General features: G+C 40.9%; 1 protein-coding gene across 9 annotated transcripts in view; it reads right to left on the bottom strand.

Annotated features, from left to right (window-relative positions):
* The window catches only part of Lypd6b (LY6/PLAUR domain containing 6B), a 117891-nt gene that overhangs the window by 11573 nt on the left and 89189 nt on the right, over window positions 1-17129 (bottom strand). For 7 of the 9 annotated variants that reach the window (XM_076928725.1, XM_034493801.2, XM_076928732.1 and 4 more), the window contains one exon: window positions 9753-9812. The exons of the other annotated variants lie outside the window; for them this stretch is intronic. The gene's annotated coding sequence lies outside the window, so the exon portion shown is untranslated. The remainder of the gene's footprint in view (window positions 1-9752; window positions 9813-17129) is intronic. 9 annotated transcript variants of the gene reach the window in all.

Here is a 17129-nt window from a genome sequence, read left to right as displayed (position 1 = left end):
TGAACCACAGTTGAAGCTATGTTCATTGAATGCTTTCTACTGGGTGGCAAAGAGCATTGACTCAAATACCTGTTCCAGACCCAACCCTTGTGATGCCTGCTTCAAGTTCATTAACCTCTCAATAACACAGACTTTGAGCTATGAAATGGGAGTACTAATGTTTCCTTGTAGACGTGTAGGAATAAAGTTGGCTAAAGTACATACAACATTTGAATTATTTAGTTGGTTATGTGCCTGGATTTTGGGTAATTCTTGTAAGCATTTACTATGTGGTGAAAAGGCTCCTAGTTTAAAATTACAACTCAAAATCCCTGGTTTTCCTAAAGTAATTTCCCCTTGAAACCAAAGCTTATTCATTCATTCTACATGTCATTACTGACATCCTCTATGGGTCCCACATTGTTAGTATTGACTTCCCAACAACGCCCTTTCTTTCATGAAAACTGCATTTTTGAGGGAAAGGGCAACTCAAGGAAGTGTGTAATTTCGAATTATACAGTTAAAAATGCCATAAAGGCAAAGCAATATGGTGATACCTTAGTAGGAGAGGAGGGGCTGTATCACATATGACAGCCTGCGCACACCTCTCTGAGTAAGTGACATTTGAGCAGATGAATTAAATAAAGAGAAGACACAAAATAAACCCAAAATCTAAAGGAAAGCAACCTAGATCCTATGGAAGGAACTCCCCCCCCCCAAAAAAAACAAACAAACAAACAAAAAAAAACAGGTCTGGATCATGGCTCAGTGGATAAAAGCATCTACTTGCTGCACATGAGGGCATGAGTTCAGAACCATATGAAAAGTCAGGTACCCTACAAGTACCAGCTATACCCCACATGCATGCCTGTAACCTGGTGGTGTGTAAGTGGAGATAGAAAGACTGACCAGGCTTGCTGGCTGTCGGTCCAGCTCCTGGTCTCTCATGGAAAAGAAATGAAGAATGATATAGCAGGACACCAATTCCCTTATCTGGCTTCTGCATCATACACAGGTATGAGCATCCATGCATACATCTCATACACATCCATGTACACACACACACACACACACACACACACACACACACACACACACACACACCGGTAGTGGCAGGTGTGTTTCGAGCACTCAGTGTACTGGTTTGGGGAAAATAGATAGCAAGTGGATGAAACCTTATTACATAAGCACTTACCATAAAGATTTGGATCCAGGAAAATCAAAAAGTTGGACCACCACCCCCCCACACACACACAAATGTTGTATGTCTGTAGAGACATTCCCAAATCCTAAGTCTTGTTGGTTGCTCCTGGAGTAAAAGAAATGCAAGTAACGGTGAAAGCAGAGGAAGGCGGAGATCAGATCCACCAAAAGGTTCTCTGAAGGGCTCAAACTACTGAATGGAGCTCGAACAGCCTAGTCAGAAAAGACTAGGTTTTTTGGTGAGTGTGATCTCTAGCACCCGTGTGAAAAGCCAAGCAGGCCAGTGTGTGTCTATGATTTCAGCTGGGGAAGGTGGAGACAGGGGCATCCCTGAAGCTAACTGGTCAGTCACCCTAGCCAATCAGTGACATCCAGGTTCAATGAAAGATCCTATAAGTTGGAAAGTGATTGAGAAACTTGCTTTCTGACCTTTATAAGCACAAGCATACATGTGCACATATATGTATCTCTCTACCCACCACACACGCACACACAAATACAAGAACAAACTAACATCTAAATGAACAAGTCTAAACATAAGACTTACTTTATGGATTCTAAACTGCATTATTACCTTGTGCAACTGGGGAAATTGAGGCTCAGAGGCAGGAGACTTCCACTGATGTAGTAAGTGGCCCTTCAAAATGTTCCAGATAGTACCTTTTGATTATTAGCGATATGCAAAACGGAGAGGGTTTGAGTTCCATAGAGCAGTATCTACACAGCCTAAATATATTTTCATTTCTACTTCAAAGAGAAACAGCAAAGCCTTATTCTAGCGATAGTCTCCGAAACTGAAAAGGTTTGCCTGTCAGAGGAGGAACAAACGAAATAAAAGTGTCTTCTATTTCCTGAGCCGGTTTTATAAACTATCACCACACACTGTCTCCTGAACAACAGTGTCTGCCTTTTTCCATATACAGGCTTGCGTTACCACGACTGTTTTATTTTTCATAAGCAGACGGCATTAAGGTAGTGAACAAGTAAATGGCTAGATAGAGTGTCTGCGGTTGCTGCACATTGAGAATCATTGCATAAAGCCTCTAAAACAAAATACATCTGTGCGGGCATCGCTGGGCAGGCACTCACTGCAGACTCTGTCACAGGCAAGGTTACAGGGGAGCTTGTATTTTGTTCCCTGGAGCGGGTGGGGTCTATAATATGTGTTAGAGTCAACCAGGCTATTTTCTCCATGGCCATTGCACAGACTAATGTTGCTTCTTCGTGTAGGATGAGGGGTAACCCGTGAGGTTCCCAAGTAATTGGTAAAACTGAATATATATATATAGCCAGATTTGTAAGTTAAGGAACCCCCTCCTGAGACTGGCCCATACCTGCCCAGAATAAAAGACTTGATTCATGGGAGGGCGCATGGTTCAGAAACGGGACAACTTCCCAGGCCCCGGTGCTCTTAACCTGCCATCATCATCTGAAAAGATATACACATATCTTGCTGGTAGAGGAGCTCAAACGGTTCTGAGACCCACATACTGGTGAAAAATGCAGCACAGTGCTTCAGAATATAGCTGTAATGATTTTGCTTCCTGAGAGTGTGTTCTTTTATTCTGACACTAAGACAAAAGTTCCACTGCACACCCTGGGATATATGTCTACCCCCCTCACGCTCAGTGGAAGCTCTAAACATCTTTCTCCAAGAGAGCTTACTGCTCTCATCCATGTTTTCCAGAGACAGGCTTGGGCAAAAACCCCGTGTGCGCCGTGCTGGCCTTCCCTGTGTTTTGAGTCCCTTCTTTAAATGATACATTAACTTGCTCCAGAATGCAAACAGTTTCTTTGCCAGGAGACCTGGAGAGATTTCTTCGAGGCACATTTGTAAAGATACAGGAAGCAACACTCAGGCATTCCAGAGAATGGCAGGTAGCCAGATTTGTAAGTTAAGGAACCCCCTCCTGAGACTGGCCCATACCTGCCCAGAATAAAAGACTTGATTCATGGGAGGGCGCATGGTTCAGAAACGGGACAACTTCCCAGGCCCCGGTGCTCTTAACCTGCCATCATCATCTGAAAAGCTTGTGGGGACCTCAAGAAGCAGCATACAGCTAACAGCTTTTGAGGCAGTAAAAAGACATATATATATATATATATATATATATATATATATATATATATACCCTTGATGTATGCTCAGCGCACACCACATACTCGGTAAATACGTTCTGGAACAGAACCAACATCATTATCTCTGACCTGGACAGAGCGCCTTTCGTAGAGAGTCAAACAAAGGCATATACACTAAGGAGCTGGCAGGGCATCCAAGGCTGTTAAATGATGGAGCCCGAGAAAAACCCCAAAGACCAAAGTGCAGCAGTCAATACCGCATGGCTTACGTGATTCCTAAAACATGAGTCAGTGAACACAAGAGTACCTTCAGCCGGTAATGAAATAAACGAAGAGATAATTGAAGGGAAGCAACCCATCTAAGTCCAACATGCCTGTCAACACTTATATCCACACCTCCCGACATGCACCACTCACTCTGCAGTCAGCCACTCTGACACAACACTCTTAGTGAGCCGGTTTCCCTTGTAAAACGGACAGAAGGTCAAGTGGAAATTCAAAATGGGTGCTGAAATTTTACTGGGAAAGACTGGAATAGATGGAAAAAAATTGTTCCTTTGGAAAAGGGACATTTTGCCAGAAGGAAATGTCGCTATCCACAGCCAGGGTAGGGTATGGGTTGCTTCTGGCTAGAAAACCAAGGTGGTGAAAAGAGACATTCATGGTCCTATTAAATTTTGGAAGAATGTCATGGGATGTGCATTATACCCGCTTCCCTGCAGAGGAGCTAAAGTCTAGGTGCAGAGCCGAGCCTAGGCCTGGAAGCCAGTTTCCAGGGCTTCAGTTTTTAGAGCTTCCTTGCTCTCTATGTGACATAAAAACTGTGAAGGGCTTCCACTTCTCCACATCTTCAAAGCTCATAATTTGAAGTCACTCCCTTACGGCATTCTGCCGAGTGCTGAGTTTAAAACAGTAAACAAGAAAGAACAAATCCCCAAGTTCCCACATATTACTAGTAGGAAAAGACAATGTGAGTCACTCAAGATGTGACTGACAATCTTCAAGGGAAAGAAAAACAACAGCCTTAGCTTCAAAAAGACCCAGAATGAAATTCCAGATATACATTATATACATTTATTAATCAGACAACCACAGGGCTAAGAAGTATTGTCCCCATTAGCTATAAGGAAAATGGGCTTACAGTTGTGCTGGTAACTTAGGTTGTGGTACGAGTTGAAAGTAACTATTAGTATATAAAGTACTTTTTATTTAACCTCAAGAAACTTAAACACCGCATTCACCCTCTTCTACCTCCCCCATTCCTATACACATCATTATCAGCAGACTAAAGATCAGATCAAAAAAAAAAAAAATACAATTGCACAAACTTATTTCACATTAGTCCCAAGTGGACAATGTTGAGGTCTGGGAACTAACATCATTAAAAGACTCAAGAATTCTTCCTATTGCAACCAAGTGGGAAGGTGAAAAACTGTGCACCACCATGCCCTCCACTTCTCATAGAGTGTGATACTGACGAGGTAGATTAATGAAGAATTCCAGTCATGCATCAAGACTCAGAAATGTAATATGATATTCCTATAATATTCTAGAATCCTACTACACTGCTTTAGAAAAAAATACAAAGAGAAAAGTTTTCATCAAATTCAGGATCAAAACCTCACAGAAGTGACATTTCTAAGCCTAAAGCTGAAAATTTGGTGATGCCAAAGATGTAATTCTTTATCTGTTGTGTGTAACCAGATCCATGACGATGCCTGAAATAGCACTAATGATAAAGTAACTTCATTATGCAAATCAGTTTAAATCTAATTGTGAGTCAATACATGGCCAGTTAAGTATGAAACTCAGATACCTTCTAATTTAAAAGTATGATATCAGAGAGAGAGAGAGAGAGAGAGAGAGAGAGAGAGAGAGTTAATGTATAATGTATACATGTATTTTATGGGGTTACTTGATTGCTTAAACCAGGCTGTAAATGCATACCTACGACTCTGATTAAGAGAGTGAATTACCAATTAGCCTAGTTTACTTTTCTGCTGCTGTGATAAACACCATGAACACAAACAACTTGCGGAAGAAAGGGTTTATTACATCTTAAACTTCCAGGTAACAGTCCATCACTGAGGGAAGCCAAGTCAGGAACTCAAGCACAGCAGGAACTGAAGCAGAGGAATGACTTGTTCAGCTGCTTTTTTATACTCAGGACCACCTGCCCAGGGGTGGCATCCACTCACGGTCGGCTGGAGTTTCCCACATCAATTATTAATCAATTATTAATTAGAAAATGCTCCATAGGCTTGCCTACAGGCTAACCTGATAGAGGCATTTTTTTTTTCAGTTGATCCTGGCTTGTGTCAAGTTGACAAATGAAGCAACCAGGGCACCAATAATCTCACTGGTTGCAGCAGCCATATTTGTCAATGGGGAGACTAGTAGGAGCCCAACTGGTGCTACACACTGTCCTGGGGTTTTATGTCACTAGCCGTTATTTACAAAGTCCCTACGCGCTCAACTTCATTCTTAATTCTCCACCTGAAAACATACTGTACAAGAAGGGACAAGTCTGTAGATCTTCTGAAATGGGAGGGCATTTAAAAACCAACAATAAACTGCATGCTCTGGCAAAAGAATATTGTGCTGACTTTTGCATAGTCACAAAATCCAGGACAGATTATTCAAAGAACTCTCTGGAAGCTGACAAGCTTATAAAAGCAGTCCTAAGGAAAAAATTCTGTATCTTGCATATATAGCAAAGTTACAGTGTGTCACTTGCACTATAAATCGTCACTATTACTACTGGGAGCAGAAGGAAATGTACATATATAAAGATATATATGTGCATAATTTTGTATTCCCAGAGGAAACTGAAAAATCATGTACATTAAATAGCGTTTTAATTGCAACATGAAAAACGATATTTAATGGCTGGTGACATGGTTCGCAGTCCCACAAGGGTAAAGTCAAGTGAAGTTGCTGCCTGGTGTAATGGGGAAAAATTGGCCTTTGGAGGCACTAGGCCTAGGCAGAAATTCTGTCACCTCTATTGCCTCTTGCTCAATTCCTTTGGGTCTCAGTTTCCCTATCAGTAAAGTAGAGATATCGCATATGCATTTTTTGCAAAGTTTAGGGAATTAAAGAAAAAAAATAAAAAATTAAAATGTTGTAATCCTGTCAATTTATCAAGTCAGTTAGAAGGCTAAATGTAGAGAACTCAGTTTCGCAGTGAGTTATTGAACTGGCTAATATCAGAACTGTTGCTCAGAAGCTGATGAGATAGGACTAGAACTCAATATATATATATTTTCAATTCTCAAATTCTATGATTATCTGAGTGTATATGAAAGCAAAATTTAAAACTTCTGAAAACTAGAACATATGAGACAACAATTTCCAGGTGTCCTTGGACTGAAACATTCTATCTCCTGGGGAAGCTCCTTAAGGCAGGAAGTAAACAACTCAAAATAGATTTCAGAAGTCCCTGAAACTGATCAGTTTCACTAGGCCCCTCCCTCCCAAGAGTGAAAAAGACTGCTTGAGAATTACTCTCAGACAAGCCAAGCTGCCCTGAAGAAGCAGGACCATGTGAGCTATCTGAAAGCAGCTTAGGCCATCTGAGATTCCTGGAAAGGACACTCTCCACCTTAAAAGCTACCTTCACTATGTGTAGCATGCACCAGGTTCCCAGATTTGTGAGATTCTGTGGCAGGCTTTGGTGATACGGTTGTGTCTGAACCATTTCTCTACATTTAAGTAATCCCACACCCATATTCCTATAAGTAACCTCTATAAAACTCATTGGTTCACCATGCTGGAATTTGAATAGTGTCCATACTGTTACAGGCTCCCTATTGGAATGAGTAGACATGTGTTGCATCTCCCTAGGAAAAGGCTTGTCACACAACAAAGCATTCAGAAGTTCTTATATCAATTGCCTTAAGCCATAAACTCTGGGCTGTCACATACCATTTCTTATTTTAAATGTGTGCCTCACGTTCCAACCTGGTTGGAAGGTTCAGTTCAAATATTTCACATTTACAAAACCTTTATGTCTGTTCTAGCGCATAAAATGGTTTCTAGCTAAGAAAATATCGTAGCTTTTTTGAAAGCTACAAGGCTGACATTGACCTTCTTAAGGGCATAGGTGATGACTTAGGTAAACTGCTTGCTGAATAAGCATGAGTACCTCAGCAGTCAGGTAAAAGCTGGATACAGTGGTGTGCATCTATAACCACTGCACATGGAAAACGAACAGAGAGACAGGGTTGTTGGAAGTTGCCAGACATCCATCTAGTGAGTTCTAGGTTCAATGAGATACCTTGTTTCAAAAACTGTGATGGAGATTGATTGAGGAAGACATTTTACCACATGCATGCATTTAAACACCTGTGTATGCATGCGCACGCGCACACGCACACGCACACACACACAGGACTATCTTCAGAATTGGTTTGAGCAAGTTGCAATCCTTGCTTGGAAATATGCTTAAGGTCTGTCTCAAAAATATTTAGACATTACAGGCAAAGCACTACCAACTAAGAATACTTTATTTTTCTTTTCTACAAACAGACTTTTCATTTTCATTGTGATTATTTATCTAAGGGAGCAAGCGTTCATTACACCAGTTTCCCACATGGATGCTATGAGAACTCTAGTTTCAGCACCTAAAGACTTACCCAACAGGGCCTAACCCATTGGTACATGGTTCAATGCATACATTCCCCTAAATACACCGTAGTAGCAACATGATGTTCCCCAGCTGGCTCAGTGTTGCGAAGAGGAAATGACCTCTCTTACTCTTTGGTTGGCCCTCAAAACCCACCACCCTCTATCTCTCTCCACCCTAGTCTGTGCTGCAAAGGCAAGCATGCCTTTCCAATGGCTCAGGTTTGGTTTGTCCAACAGCAAGTGCTCATGGATAGCAAGGTGGTCAGAAAGTCAGGCAGAGCATCTGTTTCTGTGACTACCTCCACTACGTCCTGTAGTGTCTATCAGGGTCATGCCACACCTAACACATCTTAGATGCTGGTAACCATTTTCCCCTTGTCCCTTGGGCCTGAGTTAAGATGGAAATGACTCTTTTCTGCGGCTAACTCTACAGTCTGGTATTCTGCTGATGGCTTCCTGGCCCTTGTGAATTGCATTTTGTTCATTTTCTGAAATAACATTAGTTGATTATGCCCCCTGGTTCCTTCCAAAACTTCAGAACTCCAACTGAATCTTGAACATCAGAAAAGACCCACTCTGGACGCCTCCGATCTTTGCTGTAGAGGAATGACCACCAGAAAGCTGCCATAGTGCAGGAAGTCTCATTAGCAACAAAGAGGAGAACCGGTTACATTCTCTGAGTTATGAAAAAAACCAGCAACAGGATAAAGCAGCAAATCAGTCAGTGAGAAAATAAAAACACCACTGAGTTCTCTATATGAAGATAAATGTAGATGAATATTTTATAAGCTCATTCACATATTGCAACCTCAACAAAACTTAGTGATTCCTAAGCCTACCATCACGAAGTGTATCATGGAAAAGCACAGAGAGGCAAGCAATGTCAGACAGAAGACCTTAGAACATGAACACAGGCTTACTAATACAGCAGTGACGCTCAAGAAGCTCCATACATTCAAAGATGTTCCCTCTCAATGAATTATAATATACAGACATGTATGTAGTTACACATGTCTGCATGGAAACATGTCTATTTGAATGTAAACAATCCACGGACTACTGCAACCTCTATTAATTGAACTATGTTCTGCTCTACAGTTTCTGTCTTAAGAACATTCTATTTAAAAAAAAATCATTGAATTTTCACTTGACATTAGGTTTCTCTCTCTTAAATTAAGAGCCTCTCTCTTTAAATTAATAACCTATCTGTTATTGTTCAGATCTTTATTGTCCACCAAAGGCTCATGTGAGGAGGGCCCCCAATATAATGCTCAGTGGTCAGACTTTGAGGAAGATGGGTCCCAAAAGTTCTGCCCTCACAACTGGCTTAGTCCACTGATGGACTCATAACTCGATGGACAGTTGGAAGGTGTTGAAGCTGAGGGAGGGGGACATATTGCACCCTTGAGGGCTGTCTTTGGGTTTATGTCTTGTTTCTGTCCACTTTTTTCCCTCCTCTCTGCACTCTGTTTTGCTTTGTTGTTGTTTTATTTTTGTTTTGTTTTGTCTGTTTGCCTTTTGGCTATCATGAGGTCAGCAACTCTGCATCTTACCATGATATTCTGCCACATCCTGGTGCAGAAACAACATATCTGCTTAGCCATGAACTAGAACCTCTAAAATCACCAAACAAAAATAAATCCTTTCTCCTTGAAGTTGAAAAGTGATATTTTGCCACAACTTGAAAAGTGGTATTTTGCCACAACAAGAAGCCAAGAAGCACACTTTCTAGTCTTCTGATGTCCTTTCACCTTCCATATCTCAAGCCTTCCCACCCCAGCCCTGGACAATGTTCTCAGGAGACTCATTTGCCCAAGTAAAGGGAATACCTTTACTTCACTTTCTTGTGTACTTGAACTCACCTTCCTTACCCAAGTCTTCCTCCTCCTCTTCTAGTCTTTACTTCTTTCATTCAAGAACATCTGATTTTAAAAAAAGAAAAAAGAAAAAAAAAAAGTTACCTAATCATGCACAGTGAGATCTCATCCATATTCTATACCAATTTCTGGACCATAAAATTCCTTGTTGGCAGACAGAGTGTTCTTTGCTTATGCCTATAAGAGCCCCTTCCACTTTGTGCTTAAAGCAAAGCACACCATGCATGTACTTTTACAAACAGCGAGACATGCAACAGAGGCCAAAAGAAGAAGAATTCTTATTCCTTTTGTGTGAGTGAAGTGTGAATGGACAGGAACATTCTCCTCACTGGAAGTATGTAAAGATAGGATTGGTTGTGGGATTTATCACAGGACGCATTCAGAAGATAAGAGGACTGAGGCCACACACTGGTGACCCTCACTGTTTAGTGTGATCTGCCAGAGGTGAAGTCCACGCAATCCATGCTGAGCTCACGGCCACCAGCGGATAAAAATGAGTCCCAGTATGTGTTGTCACGGTAGTTGTCTTTCCTAATGTCTACAGTCTCTTTGGCAGAGAGCACTGGCCATGTACCTCAGAGCTAACCTCCACCTACCTCAGAAGTCTCATGGCTGACCAGTATAGGACAAACAGGCAGAAAACATAGTTAACTGTGTCCTTTTGATCACCTTGCAATGCTGAGTCCCTTGACTTTAAAGTAAATAGTTCCCATCTTCCCTTTAGCTTGTGGACTTTGGTAGCAGGAGATTATCTCAACGCAAAAGCCTTGAAGGCTCAAGTTAGCACATTCGCTATACAATATGATTCATCCCAGGAGAACTTTCCCATCTGAAACTAATTAACTCTCCACACACGGCTGTGAGGTAAGCATGATGTTGTCATCGCCAAGGTGTAAGGAAAAATTAGAGATGGGGAGGTCACAGGCTGTGCCAAAGTTATTAGAGAATTGTGTCATCATACAGGAATCTGGCTCAGTCTCTCAGCCCACTCTAGGATCTGGACCAATTACCACATTTTGGCCACTTATTCCTTATTGAACTTTGTTAAAGGTACAGGCAGATAGAAGCAGTTCAATGAAAGACCATGTTCAAAACCTTAATGTCACGTCTACCCTAACTAAGCATAAGTCACTAGCCCGGATCCTTTTTAAAAGATGTGTAACTGGATAGATTTGGCCCTTTCCTTTGGAAATAAGGCTAAGAATGACATATCTCGACCCAGCTTCCCAGGAAGCACACATTAAGGCTCACTCTGGTGTCTTCAGAGCTACTGGTGCACAGGCAGCCTTGGGACCAGGGTCACTGGGTGCTGAGACAGCAAACTGCTGAAAACAGGAACACAGCAACAGAGCATTCTTGACACATTTGACTAGGGCCCTGCTCAACAGCACTCTCGGGTCTCCAGTTGATCCCTGCAGCACAGCACACCACAAGCATTTCAACTCTCTGCTGTCAGCCTTTCAGATTCTGCAGGAGACCCAGAATAAGCTAGTGTCCAGAGAGAAGCAAGCGTCAACCTCTAAGGCCATGACTTTTCTCTCTTCTTGATTTCTCATCATCCTCTCCCTGCTCCAAGTCCCCAGCCTTTTGCAATCACTGTTTTCTATCCTATTGCTATAGAGCAGAGAAACTTTTCCCACTCATGACTCCATTTTGCCTGAGAAATGTTTATGCAGGTCTATAAAACAGGTATACAGATCTAATTCTGATTTGCTGCAGGTCAGAAAAAAATTTATTTTAAAGCAACTCTTTGACATACATTATTATTGTACTATTTAAGATGAGACTGTATTTGCATACTAATGAGATAAATAAACTTGTGTAATTTTACATGGAGAAGCCAGTGAGATAGTCTAGTGGCTAAAGGGGCCTGCTGCCAAGATTGACGACTTGAGTTCAATCTCCAGGACAAATGTGGTGGAAGAAAAGAGCTGTCTTCTGACCTGTGTGTGAGTGTGTGTGTGTGTGTGTGTGTGTGTGTGTGTGTGTGTATGTGTGTGTGTGATGTTGTGTGAATGCCTCCCTACATAAAATAAACATCAAAAAATGTTAAAGGATTAAATTGTGGCTGAATATTTGATTCTGCAGGACACAGAGGATCTTCTACCCTTTTTAGAGTACACTGACATTCATTTTATAGTAGTCAATGCTGAGGGTGCCACTTTGTATTAATGTGCTGTACAAAATGCAGAAATAATGTTTATGGCCATTTTAGAAATTGTCGGAAATTCTATCCTCATCCCAAGCTAACATTTTTTATGATTTTTATCATAATCACAACACTTTTATGGTTTTTACCATTTTATGCCACATCACTAACACAACTTGCAAGTTTTAAAATCAAACATTGTAGTTCTAATGCAATAGAACCCAGAAACTCTGATATGATGCTTATGTGCTGAGAAATGATGGAAGGGAAATATTAAAATTCCTTGTTTTCCACAATTAAAGCATGTTTTTATAAGAGCAGAAACCTTTGTGTTAATGATTTAAAAAAAATAAAAAAATAAAATAACAACAAAACCCAATCACAACATAACATATCTCAATCTAGCTCATGTTTCAGGCAGACAGTATGCATTGATGCCCTACAGGATGTAGGCATACACGATACAGGCATGCATGCTGTATTTCAGAACCAGGGTGACAGTGAAGAACTGCATGCGGCAACACAGACAATCTGCAGAGACACCCCAGATGAACTTACTTTTGATTTTGAGTTAATCTGAGGTTCTTGCACATTCAAACTCTGCCACTCACTCTTGCCAGAGTGACGCTACTATTGTGACCCACAGTTCAAGAAGCTGTTCAGTACAGTTTGCTGTACTTGTCCTTTCGTTGGGGAGCACACTTTCACACACGTCAGCCTCTGCTCCTACACTGTCAGTTTCTAAGTTACCAACCTGAGGAGTGTGCACTGAAAATCATACTTTCTGCCATCTTTATACAGTGTAGATTGAGTAGAGACTTATCACTCCATTTAAATAGTAGTCCCAATAATCTTTAAAATACTCTAACATTTCAATAATTTAAAGAGCACAATACTGTAAGTAGACAACCTAGAAGGATAGAACAGAAAGTAAAAAAAGAAAAGAAAACAAAACAAAACAAAAAAAACAAAAACAAAACAAACCTTATCTGTGCATAATGGGAGAAAAAAATAAAGCTGGCTGGATCCATACCCTGTGTTATATACAGAATCCAATGGTATGAAATGTCAGAAAACTTCTTGGCATAATAATGTTATGAAAGTATATTCTTTTAAAAATCTTATATATCATTAACATATATTGTTATAGTTATAAAGAAAATAATATGATATCTGGGATTTATGTATTAATATTCCCAATATGAGTTAGGCAAGAGATGAGATTGGGTAATATTCAAATGACTAAAGGTGGATGGTGGGTGCCTGGGAGTTGTTACACTACTTCCTCTAGCTTGTGTACACCTAAAATTATTTTGTGATAACTCTTAAGCAGCAGAAGAAAGTAAGAACAGTGTACTTGTAATGGGGAATGGTCCTTCCAATCATAAATAGAACACAAAAAATGGAAAATTAAAGTTTCAGTAATTTAACCACAGTTTTGGAAAGTTCTATATGCAAAAGATATATGGCATAAGTAAAGACAAGAACAAGTAACAACCCGGGAAAACAATTTTCAACTCAAATCACAGACAAAACCAAAAACTCAGGTAATTTTGCTGTTATGAAAACAGCTACTAGCAGAGCTTCCATAAGAAACTTATGAGCAATGAACAGGAAAACTGTCGCAGGACATAACTGTTACAGAGCATAAATAAAACAGTCTTTAAACACCATTTAAAAAAAAAAAGCTGGGCACATTTGCAAACAGGAGAAATGCAAATCAAAATTAAATTGTCAGGTTTCCTAGATTTGGTCAATCTGATAGGTTAACATGCTTGCTGATTCTCTCTTTGGAGGAACCCACAAAAAGTAGGCTTTTACATACGGTGTTGATGGGATGCCAGCTATTAAAGAACAATTCACAACAGGATTCAATTCTCAGATGTAGTTAGCCTTGACCCCCAAATCTTAATTCTGGAAATTTCTTCCTGCATTCACGTACAGTGATATCCTCCCACGATACTCAATACATCATATACACACACATGCGCACAAGCGCGCGCGCGCACACACACACACACACACACACACACACACACCAAGTCACCTCTTGGATTTTAGAAGCAATGGGATAAAAATCATTGCATGTGTCTACTTGTATATACATAAATACATGCAATAAGCATATATGGAAAATTAACAGATGTAAAGGTTTGTAGCTAGAGTGACGGGTAAAGAATAAAGAATGAGAGGGCAGAAGTAACAAGAAGACTCTTCAAAGTGTACTCCTCATTGGTCTGGTTTTCCCATCCATGAGTGGTCTGGTGCTTAAGGGGGTGGGAGGGCAGGACCTGAGCCCCATGCCAGTATTCATCATATAAAAACTGCCAGGTAGCACCTAGTCTACCGAGTGAGATTCAGGCCAATGAAAGATCTTGTTTCAAAGGAGGTGAATGTCCTTCCTTGCCCTCTGGCCTCCATATAGCCTTGTGCCTGTATATATACATGCATTTTTAAAAGATCCAAAAAGTGGTCAATGCAAAACAGCATCTTTGTTTCGCTTTAGAGTGCATCACTTGGTGGTGGGTGTAAAGGAAACCACACTCTAGCATCCTCATTACATTCTGAAAGCAGGTTGGTAACATCCCCTGGATTCAGTGAGAGCCGTTCACAGCTGTGTGGAATAAAAGCATTTGGTATGCACATAAGAATGAGAAACCCTAGGAAGTACCGCCTTGTTTCAGAACACGAGGATGACACCATGCCGGCTCACCAATGCTGACCCTTAGCACAGATCCCTTTTTGCTACAGAGCCTTGGGCACTAATGTTCTCATTTTCAACATCCATTTCTGTCTAGTTCCCACTCCAAACCCATTTCATGTTTAGAGGGACTCATCGTAAGTGTATAGAAAAGATAATTATTGTATACTGTAAGGCTGAAGGAATATATAATTGCCATGAAAAGTATTTATCTACAAAAGATAATGAAGTGATCACATTATCACTGTTATACAGACAAATGCAAAACAACTGTTTTATATAGTCATTGGCCCATATGGTTTCAATACTCCTAAAAGTGTAGGGAGCAGAGGGAGCCCCGAGTGAATGTATGGAGTAGATAAAGTCCTGAGTTGAATGTGAATTAGTGACAAGGACCGATCCCTCAGACCTCTGGGAGTTGGCAAAGCCTTCCTGTGGTCCAACCACAAGTGTTCCATTGACCAGTGAATGCAAAAATTAGCAAGTGCAGAACCTAAACCACTGAGAGGCAACGGAGGTCACGGGAGCAGATTTAGCTTGTTAACGAAGATCTCCTACCAAGGCCAACTAACCCGACCTATACATACCAAACATCCGAGGCTTGGGTTGTTGTGGCTTGTGCCCTCGGTCAGAGTGAGCAAGGCCCTCTCATTCCCAGCTTTCCTGTCTGTCTGTCTGTCTGTCTGTCCTTTCCTCATTCTTTCCTCACCTCAGTCAGGCTTTCCAAGACTGAGCCATACTGGTCATGACATAGAAGAGTGATTTATATCTGGCTCTTTGAAATATCGGAAATATCGAAATACCTCCTCTGACTATAATTGAGGATCTAAGGGTCCACTTCTGCAGGCAAGAGGAGGAGGCCTGAAATCCCTCACCTGGACCCTCGGCAAAAAAAAAAAAAAAAACTCCACATCCAAAACCTGTCCTAAAGGAAAAAGATGCAGTGGTCTTTCGAACACACATGGTTGGGGTGAAAAGCCCTCTTCTCGGCTTAGTGAACAAGTTAGATAGGTTTCCATTACTTCAGTTGTTCCTCAGCATGAGTGCATAACATTGGCCAAGTTACTGTGCCTCTGTTTCCGCCGTGTAAATAATAAAATAAATAATAATAATAAATAATAATATTTTATATATTTTTATTACACAATAATAAAAAAGAGTGATCTCAAGTGAGGGAATTAATTTTTTTCCCAAGCACTTAGACTCACATGTAGGAGACGGGAAGAACTGACTAGATGCTAGTTCCTCATGTGCAGTATCTTGGAAGTGACTCTGTGTAAGACCGTCTGGAGCCAGCCATCCAGGATTACCTCCGGAAAGGTTTGGGAATATATTCTCTGTCACTATTCTCCTTAGGCTAATTAGCTGTGTATGAAATGGAAATTATTGAATTTCATAACTTTAGCTTTATCAGTGTTGAGTGATTTACACAATCCTGCAGCGAGGAGGTCCCAGAACTGCATTCCTTTCTTTGGCAAATCCGTAGGTCTTCCTGCAAAGACAGCATTTGTTCATCACATCTTGTCTGAGTACTGACTTCAGACTGGAGCTAGGTGGAGAATGTCCATTCCTCTCCCTGCCTCAATGCCTCTCCTTTGGAGTAAGGAGAGAAGAAGACAAGGCATACAGAGAGTCAATTCAAGTTGCCCACAGAGACACAGGAGGGCTTAGAGGAGATACAGGGAGGGTCTGATCACAGATCCACAGTGAGCTGATACTTCTAGGCAACAGTCGGACTCCAGAAACAGCCTCTCTTCTCTACCATGTGTGGGGTATGAAACTCAAGGCCCAGAAGGAAATGGGAGAAAGCAGTGACCACAGGCAGTGACTTCAGTGTGAGCCTACCACCATTCTCCTGGATCTCTGCTTCCCAGACAGGATCTGGAATGCTGTCACCCAAAAAAACACAGCCCCAGGGAAAGACTTCCCTAGATCTTAGGGAAGAAAGTGGAACCAATGCTTGTACCCCAATAAGAAAGAGACAGTAATGCTTTCCAGGCTAGAAGTTTGAAAGTTCTACCTCAGCCCTCTTCAAACAAACAGTCCCTCCTGCTTCCTTGTTTGAAATGCACACGTTAGTTCATTTCATAGAACAATCTAATTCACACCTGTAGTTGCTCCACACATATTTATTCAGATATTAATGTTGTATTATTAATATAATCATCAAAACTATACTGTAATATAAATATTAATAAAGTAATATTTAGCAGACAGCTATTATATTCTGGACACCATTGTATCCACAGCTGTGGTATCTTCTCCTAAAACCAAGTGTCTGTCTTCCACAGACACTTACTTTGTGGTATTTTGCTAGTGACTGGTTTTACTCGCCTCATGTAGAGTAACTTCCATTTTAAGCTAGAATTCACTGAGGCTTTGTAAGGGTCAGACATCAAACACAAGGTTACAAAGCTAGTGAGTCGAACAGAGAATTTCTACTCAGGTCTAGGCCCACACCCCTCCATTTTAATTCACTCAAAACATGGCTTCAAAACCCTTTACTCTGGTT

Source organism: Arvicanthis niloticus, chromosome 2 (genome assembly GCF_011762505.2).
Source record: "Arvicanthis niloticus isolate mArvNil1 chromosome 2, mArvNil1.pat.X, whole genome shotgun sequence".
NCBI classification, from domain to species: Eukaryota; Metazoa; Chordata; class Mammalia; order Rodentia; family Muridae; genus Arvicanthis; species Arvicanthis niloticus.
Note: the sequence above shows the minus strand (reverse complement) of the source record. Positions and strands in the feature narration are given on the sequence as shown.